Raw genomic sequence first — 6,319 nt, 5'->3', positions numbered from 1 at the left:
ATCCAAAATAGGATAGTTTTAGAGAAGTTCAATTGAGGTTTTTCACTCTTTTTGTAAAGCCAGATTTTTTAAAATAAATAATATATATTATTTGTATTTGCTATAATTTGCATATACTAACATATAAAGTAATAATTGATTCATTTTCATTGCAATAACAATAATTAAAATCCAAACTATTTGTACAAACCAGTATTTGAATACTGGCCGTATTACTCAAACAGTTCCATATCCAGTCTTACATTATTTTCAAAGCAAATTCTCCATTATTTTCTCAGAGAGATACAATACAGCTTCTGAATGCAAATCGTTTTTTGAGTTGCATGACTGCTTTTTTTGCTTAAAGTTTTCAAGGCTTTCTCATCCCTTTGAACATAAGTTCTATAAGACTTCTAACTAAAACTATTCTTTCGGTTTTTAATATGTATTCATTTAATTGGGTTATACTCAGCTAATCTGGGATATTAGAAAGCATTAGGCTTTACCTGTCTTTAAGTCTTTGGTTAAAAAAAGAAAAAGAACTTTGGGAGGCTGAGGCGGGTGGGTCACGAGGTCAAGAGATCGAGACCATCCTGGTCAACATGGTGAAACCCCGTCTCTACTAAAAATACAAAAAATTAGCTGGGCATGGTGGCGCGTGCCTGTAATCCCAGCTACTCAGGAGGCTGAGGCAGGAGAATTGCCTGAACCCAGGAGGCAGAGGTTGCGGTGAGCTGAGATTGCGCCATTGCACTCCAGCCTGGGTAACAAGAGCGAAACTCCGTCTCAAAAAAAAAAGAAAGAAAAGAAAAAGAGAAATTTAGACATAAGTAATGTCTCTTTAGTTGAATTACTAACTACACTTTAGGTTTGGAAAAATTGAATATAGGTTCATTCATTGTCCCATCCGTCTTCAAATTTCCAGAATTTAACTCAACTTCTTCAGTGATCACTGGCACTATTACATGGCCATTTCTTATAAGAGATTATGAAAACAACCATTAACCAAGACTTTTTGGACAGAACTGCATTTGGAGCATATGTGAATATACAGTATTTTGTGGCTTTCTTAAGCAAAACAATGCATTGAGTAGTGTCGTCAGGAGACATCAAAAGTTGTTTAGTTCTATTTATAGAACCTTTTCTGAATTGTAACATACTTGGAGCTTAAAATCATACAGGTATGTGCTCAGTTATTTTCTTTGTGCACTTGACCACACTGGACTTCTGCTGTCATTTTTGCCTAAGCACACAGCTTAGAAAGCTATTTCTTAAAGTTCATTCTTACAACCAACTTTTACTTAAAGTTAACTATGACCTGTAGCTTTTTTTTTTTTTTTAACTTTAGGTGCATACTATATCCGGCATTTCTCCCCATGTTATCCCTCCCCTCCCTCCCCACCCCCCGCTGTCTCTCCCCTACCCCCCCAACTGCCCCCAGTGTGTGATGCACCTTTCCCTGAGTCCACATGATCTCGTTGTTCAACACCCACCTATGAGTGAGAACATACAGTGTGCTCTGTCTTGGCCATTTATAATGATTTTAATAAGACCAGCCTACATGTAAGTATCTGGAAGGCACACAGTTTAATATGTATTCATTTTCCCTAATTTCATTTTTGTCTCCAATTACTTTTATATCCATGACAGATAAAAGTAAATCTGAGTTCTATGACTGATTTTGTTTTAAATTAGCCTTTGGGATAGAAGTGGTTAAAAACCCAGTGTCTTTTAAAACCCAGATGTCTTTTAAAACCCAAATGTCTTTTAAAACCCAGATGACATTTGCTGGTTCCCCTCCCTTTGCACACATATTTACCCCCTTAAATAAACTTGATTCTTTTAGGGACCCCATGTTGGCTGGTCTATTCTTGATAGGCTGTGTGCTTCCTTTTTTTTTTTTTTTTTTTTCTTTTTTGAGATGATGTCTCCCTCTGTCGCCAGGCTGGAGTGCAGTGGCTTGATCTTAGCTCATTGCAACCTCTGCCTCCCAGGTGTAAACAGTTCCTTCCCTCAGACTCCCGAGTGGCTGGCTTTACAGGTGCCCGCCACCATGCCCAACTAATTTTTGTATTTTTAGTAGAGTCGGGGTTTCACCATCTTGGCCAGGCTGTTCTTGAATTCGTGATGTCATGATCCACCTGCCTCAGCCTCGCAAAGTGCTGGGATTAATTACAGGTGTGAGCCACCATGCCTGGCCTGTGTGCTTTTTAAGTATTTAGTGATCTACCCTTATCATAAACTCCTCTTTTTTTTTTTTTTTTTTTTAGAGTCTCGCTGTGTCGCTAGGCCAGAGTGCAGTGGCATGATCTCAGCTCACTGCAACCTCCGACTCCCTGGTTCAAGCTATGCTCCTATTCTCCTGCCTCAGCCTCCCAAGTAGCTGGGATTATAGGCACGCGGCACCACGCCCAGCTAATTTTTGTATTTTTAGTAGAAACAGCGTTTTACCATGTTGACAAGGATGGTCTCAATCTCCTGACCTCGTAATCCTCCTGCCTCGGCCTCCCAAAGTGCTGGGTTTACAGGCGTGAGCCACTGTGCCCGGCCAGACTCCTCTTGTTTATGGGGTCTAATGAGAATTCCAGTGTTTTGGTACAGTGGCCCTTCACGGACAGTTATTCCCCACCCAGCCCCTCAAGACACGTCACTGAGACTTGGGCAGGTTTGTACTTGTGTATGTTTCAGACTCCTACGTAAATAACTTGTGGTGGTAACTCCGCTCTATCACTAACACAGTCCAGTGACCCCAGAGCCACACTGACCGTAAACATGACTCAGAAGCTGTATGATTACAGCAGCTCCAGGCCTGTAGTTCGGCGTAATCTTCTAACTGAAGTCAGGTGTGTGGAAGGGCCAAAGGTTATGCGTAAATGAGCTGAAGAGAGACAAATGCCAAGCTCAGTCATGATTCAAAGGCACTTCTTGCTTAGATTTAGAAAATGTTCTCTATGCTTAATAGTCTTTGACCCATTTTTTTCTGACCCGCCCATTGTAAGTGACAGTCACAGAGTGGCAATTTCCCTAGCTTCTTCTTTGGAAGATCATCCATTCAGCCTGCAGTTCCCAAGGAATGTCACAAAAACAAGGCTCAGGGCACAGACAGAACTCTGGCAGTGAAGGTGAGTGAAGGTGTTGTTCTGGGTGGCTGTGAGCGGGGCATCTGGGAAGGAAAGGAGCCGGGTTGGCGTGCGTTGCAGACTTTTTCCGCGCCGCTGGGGTGGGGGTAGCTGGTGTCTGCTGCTCCATCAATGAGTCATGGGCTGAGGGAAGAACTTGCTCTAGGGAGGAGCTGCATCTGGCCCACAGCGTTTCCAGAAGCACCAAGAGGCAGATGAATATTTTCCTGCAGTTACCTGAGCATTTAAGAGAGGGGACTATCTCTGAACAATGCAGATGGAAACCAGAAGGAGAGAGGGAGTCAGTATGCGCGGTGTGCTGAGATGGAGGCTCTGCATCTGCCCAGACCAAGGGGCTCCTGAGCACGAGGGAGAACATTCAGACTGTGGGGGAAAGTGTGGGCAAGAGCAACAGACCGGGGGATATTGTAGGAGAGTCATAGCAGCCCAACAGGACAGAGTGTAGGCGATCCCAGAAGCAGACAGTCTCAGGGAGAAAAGGGAAATGTAGAAGGCAAGGAAATGACGAACCGTGGGTGGAACTCAGCCAGCCCATTCTAGAGTAATTTCTTATCGAGATCAACATGTGGTGCAAATGAGAAAATTATCCACTGCTGGACTGTAAAGAACCCTGGAAGTCCTTGCGTCTGACACCCTCATCAGTCACAGTGGAGCCTGGAGAGGGGAAGGGACTTAGCTGAGGTCATACAGCCAGTTACTTATAAATGACACATTTTCCAGCTCCATGTCCACCACTAGGATGTAAGCAAGTGACCTGCTGAGCTTGTGCTCATCACCCAAAGGGTGAAGTGACTTGCCGTACAATGCAGAGGTTGAGTGAACAGAAAATGTGCAGGCAGAATATTTTTGAGAGAGCAGGAGGAGGTGGTGGTCAGACTTGTGGAATTGTTAATAAGCAGGTTTGGATTATGGAATTGAGTTTAGCCTGGCAGCATGAACCAGAAAACAAGATCCAAGGTGTGGCTTTCAAAGCAGTTCCTCATCCTTGCACAAGCAGGGCTGTAAAGAACTGAAGAGTCTAGTAGTGTGTGAGCGTGTATGTGTGTGTGTGTGTAGAGGTGGCTGCTTAGAATCGGGGGAGGAGAGCACAAACAGATCTTTGGGAGAAATGGAATTTATGCAGTAAGACTGGGCTTCCTCCCTGAAATAAAATAATACTTGTGATGGGTGTGGTTGCTCACCTCTGTAATCCCAACACTTTGGGAGGCTGAGGTGGGCAGATCCCTTGAGCCCAGGAGTTTAAGACCAGCTTGGGCAACATGGCAAAACCCCATCTCTACAAAAACTTTAAAAATTAGCCAGGTGTGGTGGTAAGCACCTGTAATCCCAGTTACTGGGGAGGCTGAGGTGAGAGGATAGCTCACGCTCAGGAGGTTGAGGCTGCAGTGGCCGATGATCATGCCACTGCACTCCAGCCTGGGCAACACAGTAAGACCCTGTCTCAAAGAAATGAATAAAATAAAATAATACTTGCATTAACAAATATAAGGGAAGAAGATAAGGAGTTTTCCAGTTAAGAAACCAAGAGAAATGCATATATAGAGAGACAGGGTATCACTGTGTTGCCCAGGCTGAAGTGCAGTGGCACAATCTCAGCTTACTGCAGTCTTGACTTCCTGAGCTCAAGTAATTCTCCCACCTCAGCCACCCGAGTAACTGGGACTATAGGCTTGTGCCACTGTATGCAGCTAATTTTTTGGATTTCTAGTAAAGATGAGGTCTTGCTATGTCTCCCAGGCTGGGCTTTAACTCCTGAACTTAAGTAATACTCTCACCTTGGCCTCCCAAAGTGCTGGGATTACAGGCATGAGCCACTGCACCCTGTCAAATGTACGTATATTTTTAAGTGTTTAGCAGTCATCTTTTAAATATGGTTCTGGGAACATTTTTTAGTTCATTGGGTATGAAAATATACCTGATTTCACCAATTTAAGTAATTCATAGGAAGTAACAAAAAAGTCAGAGCAAAATGAACAGTCTGTTTGGTATGGGGCAATGAGGTAAAATAATGAAATTGTCAAATTGGAATGCTTGTTGTGATTGGTAGAAGGTAGAAGAATGCTTGTTGTGGTTTTGAGAAACAGGATTGTATCCCTGGCCGGCTACAAGAATATGGGTTGGGGTAAGGGTGCAGGAGCTTGAGAGGGGCATGTTGGGTAGAATTGGGTGGAAAGGATGACATTAAAAGCAATAAAGTGTTCCAGAAAGCACCTATGTGGAATCTCTGTGGGTGGAAATTCCATTCTCAGATAATAAAACTGTGGCACTAGGAATGTGTGTGAGGCAACCTGCCAGAGTAATGAGATGAAGAAACAAAATGTGATGGCTACAGAGTGAAGAAGCGAGTAAGGTGCAGAAGCTACAGTCCCGGGTCAGACCCCGACTCCTCCCCTGGACTTGTGTATTCTGCACATCTTACTCCCAGATGCCAGGGCTCTGAAACCCAGAGCTGGTTTGACGTTCTCTCCTCCCCATCCATGCGGTCAGCTCATTGATTTCTTCGTAGCATTGATCACATTAATTGTTTTCCTACTTCCCCCCTGCTGTTTTGTCTGGGTGCCTCATCCCTGGGTACTGGAGTGACCTTCCCACTGGTCTATCTACTCTGTCTTTTCACTTACAGTCTATCTGGAAGAGTGTTCCATAGTCTCACATTTGACTTTCTATTCTTTACCCCTCTCGTTGTTTACCAGGTAATAAGGCTGGGGCCAACCTAGCCATCCAGCTTCCACGAGCCACCTCCATTTCTCACATTGCCCCTTAGGTTACACGTTCAGTAACCTCACTACCTGCTCTTCTCACACATTCCAACTCCCTTTCCACTTCTGGAAAACATTCAGCTTCCTGCTCCCTTTGTTGACTATTCTCTCTTCTGAATTACATAGCACAATAATGTGTCTCTTTCTTTTTAAATCAAACTAAACAGTACTGAGTATTTAAGTTACTGAAACACAGACCCAGGGCCTGTGGAAAGATTTGATTCTAACTTGAATAATCTAGCTTATACCCACTCTTTTTCTGACACTCACCACACTGCCCCAGTTTTTGACCTCTTTACCACCTCCCTCTAAAACTATCTGCTCTTGACACCTTATGAATGGGCTTAAATCATATCCAGAAGGTATTCCTTTTGCAACTTTGGGCAAATACTTCAACCTCTCTGAGTCTCAGGTTTTCACTTGTCAAATAAAGAATACCTT

Source organism: Aotus nancymaae, unplaced genomic scaffold (genome assembly GCF_030222135.1).
Source record: "Aotus nancymaae isolate 86718 unplaced genomic scaffold, 86718_ANA_hifiasm-v0.15.2.pri h1tg000002l, whole genome shotgun sequence".
NCBI lineage: Eukaryota > Metazoa > Chordata > Mammalia > Primates > Aotidae > Aotus > Aotus nancymaae.
The sequence above is the reverse complement of the archived record's forward strand: the minus strand, read 5'-3'. Positions refer to the sequence as shown.